Below are 12,982 nucleotides of genomic sequence, written 5' to 3'. Positions count from 1 at the left end.
AAGCAATCGACTTTTGTACAAAGTCTCCCTCTGGTGAGTCTTGTTTACAAACACTTTTAAATAGTATTTTTTTTTAAATCTACTGCATGGTTCAGAAAGTTGTTATCTGTTGAGAAGAGTCCGCAAGAAACTCAACAGTTGCTCTTTTAAATCTCTCTTTTTTTTATACAACTTAGAATGGCAAACAAACTGGCGGCCAACCTGATGAAAAGTGGTAACCATCGCCTATAGTAAGCATTGTCGATCTTAATACATCCTTTTTGAAGGACCCCATGCTGTAGTCTCTTGAGAAAACCTCGGCAGGGAGCTCATTCCACAGCCTGAGTGTTCGTGAGAGAAAAGTTCTCTGAAACTGCGCTGTACGCGACCATTTAGGTTCAAACATGTGAAGATGGCTTCCCTGTCGATGATGTGTGGTATAAAGATAAAATATGTATGTGAAAACAGTTGGAGAGTGCTTCTATAACAATTCCAAAGTACTTAGTTACCTTTTCATAGACAATAATAAATTGTCATCTCTGCACTTAATATAAATTGAGTTAAAACCATTCGTCATACTCGTGAACGGTTGCTGCTTGTAGGGCTTAGTAGTCGAGAAAACTACAATTAAATCTAAAAATTTACCCCTATACTTTTTTCGTGTGCAAATGTTGCATTTTATCTTCGTTAGTTTCGAACCGATTTTGATATTTCCTTTTACAGCGATATGGTTTACTATTCTTGTTTCTTATCTTATGTTAAAACAATCGAGCGAAGTCGAGTTTTTGTGATACACTTGGGATTTCATATCAGCCTTTAACTATTCACTGCTGAACATAAGCCTCCCCCTTGGAGGTTTTGGCAGTAGTTGCCACGCTTGGCAAGCGGATTGGCAACCGCAGTTAGGCTTTGGTAATGTTTTAAGTGGGACGCTTCTGCCCATCCTTCGCCCTCCCTTAGTCGCTTTTTACGACATCCACGAGAAAGGAGGGGGTGGTCTCTTCTATGCCGGAACTCGAGTTTTATAAATATCAAATAAATAACAAAACATTAGCAAAGTCATAATATAAAAGGCGATCATTTAACTCTATCCGGTTTGAACTGGCCAAATCCAGTTCAGTGCGGTCAAATCCTAACCGCGGGTAACAATCGAGTCCCGTCCCGGACGAGTTGCCGTCGTCACCCCTCTGCGACTAAAAAAACACAATGGTGCTGATCCACGTGCGAGACAAACGGACAGACAGTCAGACAGTTGTCGCTGTAACAATACGCACCCACTACTGAGTTTGTAACTATATATCATTTGAATATGATGTGGTACAATTTATAAGAGAGAGGCGAATAGTTAGCTGTATTTTTGAATGGTGGGATATGGCGTGAATTTACAGCGTACAGAGTAATAAAACCTGAGTCCTCAGGAATGGCAATGCATGGGGGGTATCATGGGCGAAACAGTATACTATGTTATATCCATGGTACTGTTCATGTCTATAAGCGACATTTACCACTTTCTGTCAGCTGGCGGCCCACGTCAGCTTGTTTGCCATTATAAGTTGCATAATTTTTTTTTTAACACGTTGACTGTCACGGCAATTTTCAAAAATCTGACCTAAAATGGCAATTTGATTTAATCACATTATATTATTAAAAACTCTTATTCTAATGAATAGTTACCATCAAAAATCATAAAAAAAAAAATATTAAAATATAATTTAAATGTTTGTTTTTTTGGATTGGGACAGAGTTACCCAAGCGGACGACTTTTATTAATTTAAACTTCAAAGTTATATAAGTAAGTGTACATATGGCGGACTTAATACCTAATGGCATTCCCTACCAGACAACCATGAGGCAAGCAGAAAATTAAGTAGACGGTAAATTTACTACTAAAATATGTGTAACTAAGCGTTTTCAAGGCACTTTCTTTCACGCACAACCACTCTTTGGAATCAACTGGAATCAATTACATGGCTGTGTTTCTGTTTGAAAGGTGGAATATGACAGTGAATTTACAGGGTACAGAGGAATAACACCTGAGTACTCAGGAATGGCAACGCGTGAGGAGTATCATGGGCAAAACAGTATACTCTGTTATATCCATGGTACTGCTCATATCTATAGACGCAGTTACCACTTTCCATCAGGTGGACCGTCAGCTTGTTTGCCATTCTAAGTTGTATAAAAAGAAAAAACTTCCAGCAGCAGTATTTCCGAACCGATATGTCAACATAACCTTCAAGAAAAGAGCATATTCCTTTTTAAAAGGCCGGCAGCACACCTGCAATGCCTCTGGTGTTGTGGGTGATCATGGGCGGCGGTAGTCACTTACCATCTTGAGCTGAGGTGAGGTGAGCTTCATGGTCGTTTGCCCAATGTCTTGAAAAAAAAAACTTTTGTACAAATACCCTCTCTGATCTTACAACTTGCACCATACATTACTATCAAAGAACCGCAACCGGCTCCCGGTGTAAGAATTCAGTTTCACATTAATTATTTATGAATCTTGAAGTCTTTATTACGCTCTATGTTAATTTAGAATTTAAATTCGACTAAGCGTTTTATAGATCTGATCAAATCGGTTGTTCAACATTTATTTATTTATTCATTAAAAAAAAAAATTACAACATTATGACAGCAAAAGCCAAATCAATGTTATAAGTCTAACGTACTAACATACAAAGTTACAATAAATGTATTTAACGCGACTCTAGATATGCCTAAACCGCTTCTAATATTTTTGGCAGGCTATTTCATATATTTCATACTAGTTGTACACACGGCGTCCACCGTGTAACTGTAGCGAAAGGGATTGTTAGCAATGGAGTTTGACAGCCCCGTTGCCAGCAATATGCACTATTAGATCGACCTCCACGTGGTTCTCCCTGAAAACTATCGTGGTTAATCCTTGTCGAATTCTTTAGGATGGGCGAACTGCCTTTGTTCTCATCTATCATCCATTATTGGTGCCCCGCCAGTGTATAGCCCGATAGCTATTACATTTTTATCTGTTAAAAAAACCACAGTTAGGCTTTGGAGATGTTTTAAAAGAAACGCTACTCCTTTAGTCGTCTCTTACGACATTTATATCTTCCTTACTCGGGTGCGTAAGAGGCAACTAAGAGACCTTAATGATCGAAGGATGGACAGCAGCGTCCCTCTTAAAACATCACCAAAGCCCATTTACGTTTGCGAAGCCTGCCAAGCGTGGTTAACTACTGGCAAAGCCTTTTAAAGGAAGGGCTTATTTTTTTTTTATACAACTTAGAATGGCAAACAAGCTGACGGCCCACCTAATGGAAAGTGGTAACCGTCGCCTATAGACATGAGCAGTACCATGGACATAACAGAGTATACTGTTTCGCCCAAATACCCCTCATACGTTGCCATTCCTGAGGACTCAGGTGTTATTCCTCTGTACCCAGTAAATTCACGCCATATCCCACCCTTCAAACCGAAACACAGCCATGCAAACAACTGCTTCACAGTTGAAACACGAATGGGACAGAGGTGGCCAAGCAAACGACTTTTGTACAAAGTCTCCGTCTGATTATGTTCAGCAGTGGACAATTAACTGTATCATCATCATCATCATCACTTTATTGTACACATGAATAATACATAAGGAATTATGACAGAGGTAAGCAAATGTACGGCGATGTAAGGCGTATGTATGGTAATGTAAGGCGAGCTTAACTCCGCAAGAGTTCTCCACCAGCAAACCCGAAGTATATGTATGTATGTATGTAACTGTATCAAACCCCTTGTTAATTCATAACAAGCTCCACTGAATCCCCAATTTTTCGTGCTTTCTTAATTAATTCTATTGAAAAACGCGAAAAAAAATGTCGGCCGAACCCTTTCAATGGATCTCACGTTTTTTCTAATTAACTCTTATAGAATTTTTCATAACTCGACTCGCGGAAAAACGAGAGAAAAAGCTAACAAATCATTTGGAAAATTAATAATTAATAATGTAACAGTGGGAGGCGACGGTCCGTTTGTATCAAACGTAAATATTCGAACGAGAAATTTGCATAAGAAGGGATATTTCGACCCTATTTTATCGTCTCTTTTTTTTCTCTGTTTGATTTTCTTTTATTCTGTACACTCTCCTTTCGATTTTTGTCGACGTTATAATAGTGAGGGTGTGACTTCCGCTTAAAATTAACTTTCAAATTAAATTATTAGAATGGGCCGTCCATATCTTTTCCATGGCTGTCGTAAGAGGTGACTATGGGAATATAATGATAAAAGGACAGGCAGCAATGCCCCTTTTAAAACATCACCAAAGACTAACTGCGGTTGCCAATCCGCCTGACAGCGTGCCTACTTCTAGCAAAATGGGGAAGGCCTTCCCATTTTGCCAGAATAAATTATTATTCAATCAGTTAATAGTTAACGACTAATACATATTTGTATTTATTTATTACTTTAACACTTTATTGCTTTATTGTATCAATATTACTGGACTTGGTGAAAAATTTTCAATAAGGATTGTGTAGTACAAAAGGCGGTCTTATTGCTAAGCAATATATATATATATATATATATATATATATATATATATATATATATATATATATATATATATATATATATATATATATATATATATATATATATATATATATATATATATATATATATATATACGTATGTGTATATATATATATAGTATATAATGATTTTTTTGCTATTTTACGTAAATTAGATTTTATAATGGTTTAAATTAGTATTTTGTAATTAATGTGAATTTTAAAAATAATAATAATAGTTTGTATAATTAATAATGTAAAAATTATAACTAATTAATTAAAAGGAAATTTTAATCATAATAACTCTATATACCTGAAAATAAAAATTCTTTTTTTATTTCTAGAAAATTCACATGTCCTCTCTTAAAGAGAGGAGACGGCAACTAACCCCCGGCAGCAGCACAGTCGGCCGGGGTTCAGGACCCCAGGGAGAGAAACCGGTGTACGATGCGGCCAGTATCTAAGAGCACCGCCTTTTGCATCTTCAGTGATATATATATATCGTTATGTCGTATCCATACTAACATTGCTCAACCCTTTGGCTACCGCGGGCGGGAGACACGAAGTATTGAAGGGATCGGATTGAACAGATGTTTTTAATATCGAAACGAAGACGGCCCGTGTTTCTTAATGTTTGCATTTCGCTTATTGTTTATTTTTTTTTTTTTTTTTTATTTTTACTTACAGACAATGTTAAGGAAGCGTTTATCTCCATTTGAGGGATGTTTGCTTTACGTATTGTTATGATTTTTTGTTAAATAAACGTTGATATTAGATTTTTTACTCTACACTACACTTTTATGTGATAAAGTCTAAATTACTTTGTCCATTTATTTATACAACTTGAAATGGCCAAACGATAGCCCATTTGATAGGAAGTGGTGACCGTCGTCTACAAACATGTTGTGGATGTTACGGAATACACTGTGACGCCCACGATATATCGGTCTTAAAACCTAAGGCGTTATGCTTTCTCAATAGGCATAGGTAATATGAATACCAATCCGATATTTAAATATTTTTTTGGATTTCTTTGAATATTGATGGCGGAGAAAAGATCTCCGTTTTCGATATCGCCCATATACAAATATTTTTTTGGATAACAGACTTAACATATTCGTTATTGGACTACTATATATTTTTTTTTACACAACTTAGAATGGCAAACAAGCTGACAGCTCGCCTGATGGAAAGTAGTAACCGTCGCCTATAGACATGAGATATAATAAATAGTCGCTTGCCATCAATTAAACCGTATACTTGATTGCCACCTCAGTGGTATTCAAAAAAGAAGGTTGTTTTTTGCTGTTTTTTTTATACCACTGAGGTGGCAACCAAGCATACGACCCACCTGAAGGTAAGTGGTTACCGTAGCTTGAGGACCATGCAGTTGATACGATTGTATGGTAGGAACTATTAAAAAAAAAAACTCATAATTCAAGAAGTTACGAAAAGGAGAAAAACACATTAATCTCGCTTACTCAACGCTTGCAACAATTGCTATTCAAATATTAACATTTGCCAACATTCAGTCCGCTACAATTATGAGGTTAGGCTCGAAACATAAGATTTGGCGGAGTTAGACATACGGATTTATATCAGAGTCATTAGCGATACGTAAAACTAATATATTATTTATATATTTAATATTTTATTGCACCAACTTATTTGTTTTTCGTGCAAGACCAAAGGAAGACTTTGTATAAAAGTCACTTCCTTGGGCACCTTTGTCCCATTCGTGTTTCTACCGTGAAGCAGTTGTGTTCGCATGGCTGTGTTTCGGTTTGAAGGGTGGGATATGGCAGTAAATTTACAGGGTACAGAGAAATAACGTCTGAGTCCTCAGGAATGACAACGCATTGGGGAAATCATGGGTGAAACAGTATAACTCTGTTATGTCCATGATACTGCTATGTCTATAGGCGACGATTGTTTGCCATTCTATATAGAATAAAAAAAAAATTTCGAGTCTCTCATACTACTAATATAGCTAAACACACCGTGTTAGTAGAGGGCGCTGTAAACTTTTTTGTCATTTTTCAACGCAGGTTTCTTAAGTGAAAATATTCAATTCCGATGATAGAATACTTCATTTAAAGGATACTTATCATATAATAATTACTGTACCCTATATATATATATATATATATATATATATATATATATATATATATATATATATATATATATATATATATATATATATATATATATATATATATATATATATATATATATATATATATATATGTATCTAAGAAACATGTTTCTCTTGTAACTTGGTAGCGACGAGTCCACGGCGGCTGGTTGCGCGCGCGCCTTCTAATTACATTCGCACGATCGACTCCCGCGCAATTATTTTGTCACTATTACACGGGATAGCTTTTATTTGTGCAATTTTAAATTTAAAATTGGTTTCGGCGGCTGAAAATTGTGAGTTGGTCTTTATTATTGACAAGTTGCGAAGGTTTTGAAGCTACTTCAAAAAATAAATGGATAGGTACTCTTTATTGTTTCCTCCAAAAGATTACAGTAGTATACTTATTATAGATACAAACAATTACAAGAAATGATCACAATGATAAAACAATGAGCGACCTTATCGCTAAGAGCGATCTCTTCCAGGCAACCTTTGGATGGAGAGGAGTAATTATAAACAGTTTGATTGGAGGCGCGATGAAGATCCTATTATTTTTAAATATAAAGATGTAATAGTTTGTTAGTTTGTATGTATATTACCTGATTCTCTCCCTCTGCTCGTCCCTTTTAAAACAACACCAAAGCCTCACTGCAGTTGCCATGCGTGGCAGCTACTGGCAAACTCCCCTTATGGTAACGTTGTATCCCAGTAGCGACGCGCTTCGGCTGCAAAAATAACAGGAACTCAGTAGATTCTGGAAAAAAAACCTTATGGGGTTATCTATGTTTAGCAGTGGACAGTTAACGGCTGATATGGTGATCACCTGTTATATCCGATAATTAATAAATTCATCATCATCATCATCATATCAGCCTTTAATTGTCCACTGCTGAACATAAGCCCTCCCCCTTAGGGGGCTTTGCTTTGCTTTGAAAAAGCAGTCAGAGTTTTAGAGATGTTTTAAGAGGGATGCTGCTGCCCATCCCTCGCCCTACAGCTTATACTGTTTTTATACAATTTTATTAAGAAATTAAATTGTATTAACATAATATTTGTGTATTAACAAAGGCTCTTGCTAAATACTGCAAACTAAATAACCACATGGCCCAACTAGGCTTATACCCAAAGACCATTTGCAGGTTTTGTCACGATGAAGCAGAAACCCTGCAGCCCAATTTGTAGCTGCAGCCCACTCATAAATAGACGATGCATCTCTATTGGAAAATACAATTTATATCCTGAGGAGATAAAAAATATCGCTGCTAAGAACGTCTTAAAATTCCTATCACTGACAGCTTAAAAAGGGCGGGCTCAATACAAGTTTTTTCTATCTAACTAAACCTCATTAATATTTTTTTTTATACAACTTAGAATGGCAAACAAGCTGACGGCCCACCTGATGGGAAGTGGTAACCGTCGCCTATAGACATGAGCAGTATCATGGACACAACAGAGTATACTGTTTCGCCCATGATGCCTCCCATGCGTTGCCATTCCTGAGGACTCAGACGTTATATCTCTGTACCCAGTAAATTCACGTCATATCCCACCCTTCAAACCAAAACACAGCCATGCAAACACAACTGCTTCACGGTAGAAACACGAATGGGACAGAGGTACCCAAGCAATCGACTTTTGTACAAAGTCTCCCTCTGGTAAAAATAATAATAATAATTAACTCCTTCAATTAACAACCAATAATTGCCTTGTTGTTGTCAGTTCACCATGTGATCCCCGCATAGAACCATCCCTTACTTTCCCATAGGAATTGTAAAGGGAATATAATGATCGAAGGATGGAAAGCAGCGTCCCTCTTAAACATCACCAAAGCCTAACTGCGGTTGCCAATCCGCCTGCCAAGCATGGCAACTACTGGCAAAACTCCTTAAGGGGAGATCTATATTCAGCAGCATACGTTTACGGGGTCAGCTAGTATGTATATATGTAATGACTTTTTGCTATTTTATATAAATGTAAGGCAAAATTTCATGAAACATTATTGTCAATAAGTAATCATATTGTAAAGACTGTATTCCTCGCTGCATACCTGACGACAAAAGATTTTATAATGAAATAATTTAAATTAGTATTTTGTAATTAATGTGAATTTTAAAAATAATAATAATAGTTTGTATAATTAATAATGTAAAAATTGTAATTAATTAATTAAAAGGAAATTTTAATCATAATAACTGTATATACCTGAAAATAAAAGTTTTTCTTTTTATTTCTAGAGAATTCACATCTCCCCTCTTAAGGAGAGGAGATGGCAAACTAACCCCCGGCAGAAGCACAGTCGGCCGGGGTTCAGGGCCCCAGGGAGAGAAACCGGCGTACAATGCGAGCAGTATCTAAGAGCACCGCTTTCTGCATCTTTCCCGGGAGTGAGCCGCCTCGGAATCCCAACCGTCTGATGTTCCAGACTGGTTGGGATAAGACCGTTCACCGACAAAACGATGGGATGATTTCGGTGGACGTCACCTCCCACATTTCGGTCACCTCGTGAGCCAGGTCGAGAATATTATTATTATTATTCCTTTATTTCATTTATTTTTTTATTCATGGAACAAAACTTTTTATTTGCAACTTAGAATGGCAAACAATCCTGCACACCTGATGTAAAGTATACATAACAGAGTATACTGTTTCGCCCATGATACCCCCCATGCGTTTCCATTCCTGAGGACTCAGATGTTATTCCTCTGTACCCTGTAAATTCACTAGTTGAATATAAGTAAACAAACAGCTATTTTATTTAATTTTTATTAAGTTAAATAAAATTAGATAACTAAAATTTAATTTAATAAAAATATAAATAACCTCTAATTCTGACATTTATTAAATATACATAAATACAATTTGAAGTGACGTAATTATAATCGTTATAAATTAATATTACATACATACATATCTGTCACGCCTGTCTCCCATTAGGGTAGGCAGAAACAATGGAACGCCAAATGCTTCGATTCAAACATCGATTAATATTACTATTAAATATTTTTATTATTTTTAGATATTATATAGAGAATTTACTGTTTTCTTAAAATTATACACATAATGGGAATGACATAATTAACTGAAAATGGACGTGTTATTTTGTAACTTACGAATAAATGAACTGTATCTATATTTTTACCTGCTAACTAAAACTACAAATGTACATACCTAAAATATTACCTACACTATATTAAAATTTCAAAATTTATCCACATAATTCACATGATTCTTTATTAAATTGCTATATTTAATTCAATATGTTACAGTTTTCCACGTGGAAATGCCGTGAAAATAGGAAAAGCGACGCGCAACGCCATCTCGTGACGAGCGGAGTTGAATGTAATTCATGACGGGGTGAAACACAACGGCCGTACGAAACGAAATGACTTAAGAATAATAATTTTACATTTAGTTGGCAGTTTACATAAATTAAAAATATATACATATATTTCGAAATGGCAAAATCTTTTATTACTGTATTTTTGTATCAATAGTTCCCTCTCTATTGTAGAAAAGGTATTATGATTAGGCTGACATATCTTTATAGGATAAAAGCCTTTAAATAAAAAAATATCAAAAATATATACATATCAATCAGTATATGTAAGTGATTAAAGATTTTTTTTTTTTGATAAATATTATGTGGAATAATATATATTTATGGAGATATTTAATTACTATTTTGTACAGTTAAATCAATAAAATATATTTTATTAAAAAAAAAAAACCAATGAAATTTATAACCACCATACACAATACATATAATAAATGTTTTCTTTCTATCATTATTAAAATATGTTTATTTTATTTCAATTCGTAAAATGTTGAATATATATACCTAATACTAATACATGTTTAATACCTACTATTTAATATAACCTCTTATTTCAATTAATAATAATAAATACCTACGAGGTAAAAGCACCGATAATTGACACTATACAGATACAAGCGAACCTAGTAACCGAATTTCGGCTGTGGCGCGAAACAAAAACTGACCTACATCTGCGCCCTACGGAGTTCAGCCACCCCTGTCGACTGAGACGATTACCTTACACCTCTTGCCCTTTGCGTTTGTGCACTTGTGATTACAATTCGAAGGTGACGCTCGTTGCATTTTTAACAATCTCTAATTTTGTGTGTATTTTCTTTTTAAATAAAAAAATTAATGTATCTGCATGCCTTTACGGATTTTAAGTTAATTGACAAAATAAATTGATAAGCATTCATATATGTTTAATTAATCAAGTATTTGACTTAGTACGTACTTAGTTTTTTAATAGTAATTATTCTAAGGGACAGCTATTTTAAACAGGTGCGAAATATAAGCCTGCTAGGCGTGTTAGCTACGAGCAAGCCCGAGTGTTTTGTAAATATAAACAAGTTACATGCCAGAGCAGTGCACGGTCCAAGCCAGTCCAAGAAACGGGCAGTCGATCGCGCCGCAAAAAAAGCGCATCCTATTATCGACTACAACAAAAGGACTTGTGCAGTGATACCTAAGTACACATCTCGATTCATCGTCTCGACTCGATCCGCCGAACCGATCCTATTGGCGCGCCCCACTGTCGCCGTGGGGGAGCGAGACGGCCAGCGTAGTTTCGTGCAAGAGTGACGAGGAGGGAGACGGTCATCTTAGCTACCGAGTGGCGTCCCACTGGGCGGGGCCGCGCCAAGGAGTGAGCCTCAGATGCGCGTAGTGTTGGTGGGGCTTCGTCCGAAGGATCGCACTGCAGTCGTGTGTCGCGGCAACGGAACGCGCTCGCGACTACGCCGCGCTCCGCTCCCGTACCAAGGATAACCTTACGTAATAATAACTAATCGGATCGAAACCGTTCCTCCGATAATCGATTGTGAATAGTGAACTGTCGATAATTGTGCGACAATATTATTTATTATAATTTTTTTTTTAATCACTTTACAATCTGTGAACTTCATTCAGTTTTGTGTACTTTGTGTCATGTTTTTGTTTTGTTTTCACACGGACTCATAAGATTATTTTTGGGCGTAGCTGACTGTGTTTCTCTTTTATAATTTTGTAACATTTATGTTACTTTGAGACATTGTGAGTGTGCATCGAACGACAATTTTGACGACTTTATGAGTTTTTTGTGATATATATTTTGACTTGAAAGTGTTATGTGGACATATACTGAAAATTATTAGTGTACTTGTACAACCGCAGTCTGAAAATAAACGTAAGTGATTCTTTCCACTTAAGTGTTTTTCGTCGTTTTGTGCAGGAAACATTTAGGAAGACATGTACTATGTGATTTCGGTCATCATTCAGTGGCACTGATAAAAACAAATTTCCCCCTAATCAAAACGTAATTAAAAATTCCTATTAGTAACTACCTACCTATATGTCTTACAAGAAAAACAAAAAAATATTTTAATACACACTATTGGAAAATCGGAGTCTTATAAGATTTTTAGAACTTGGGAAGTTTCACAGCAAATCCTCAACAATCACAAATGTTTTAAAAAGAAATTAAATAAACATTCGAAAACAACAAAAAACATTAATTTATAGTCCATATTTTATTAATATCTTTTATATTAAATTAAATAAATACAATAATTTTCTTTGAAATATATTACAAATAAAAATGATGGAACATTGCGTACTTGATATTAAAATATTACCGTTTATATAATGGTGGTTTTTTTTCAGCAAAAACAAAAAGACATTTCATAAAACAAATTAATTAATCACAATAAATTTAATTTTCAATGACAATAATGGTAAGACATCTTCTTACTATTATTTGGATAAATTAAGCACTGACGCGCGGCGGAGTCACTCGCCGACGTTCTTTGCACCAATCTTTGCATCTTTATTCTTTATAATAAATCTCTGTCAATTAACGGTGTATTTACCTTATTGCCAACATAAATATTTAAATTATTAATTTTTTCGCCATCTTTATTAATGTGTGTAGGTATTTTTATAATGGTAATTTTTAATTATATCTAATAATTCAGTAGTGTGAGTTAGAGGTAGATAGAACCGCGATATAGGAAGGTTTGCAGTTTATTAGTATTGCCTAGTAATTAATTTAATGCCTAATAAAAATGTCCTTTTTAATTTACAAGTAGATACCTGAAGTTAGATAGTTTCGTAATTAACGAAAAAACTATTTTTCTAGTGTTATATTGGTAGGTAGATGTATTGAAGAATTAATGGAATCATTTTACAATAACTGGCAATATTTAAAAAGTAATAATTTATAAATTTTAATTTTTAGTATGTCACTATAAATAAGGCAAAAATATTTTATTACCTATATAGAAATATTTTAATATACCTAGATAATTAGAAATGTTA

At 35.1% G+C, this 12,982-nt stretch overlaps 1 protein-coding gene across 3 annotated transcripts in view; it reads left to right on the top strand.

The window, feature by feature from the left end:
- Positions 1-11,355: 11,355 nt before the first annotated feature.
- Positions 11,356-12,982, top strand: part of LOC113516327 (homeobox protein cut) — a 215,354-nt gene continuing 213,727 nt past the window's right edge. For all 3 annotated transcript variants that reach the window (XM_026900743.3, XM_026900739.3, XM_026900737.3), the window contains exon 1: positions 11,356-11,852. The gene's annotated coding sequence lies outside the window, so the exon portion shown is untranslated. The remainder of the gene's footprint in view (positions 11,853-12,982) is intronic.

The sequence above is a fragment of the Galleria mellonella genome, unplaced genomic scaffold (genome assembly GCF_026898425.1).
Source record: "Galleria mellonella isolate WM207_F2 unplaced genomic scaffold, CSIRO_AGI_GalMel_v1 utg312, whole genome shotgun sequence".
NCBI lineage: Eukaryota > Metazoa > Arthropoda > Insecta > Lepidoptera > Pyralidae > Galleria > Galleria mellonella.
The sequence above is the reverse complement of the archived record's forward strand: the minus strand, read 5'-3'. Positions and strand labels throughout refer to the sequence as shown.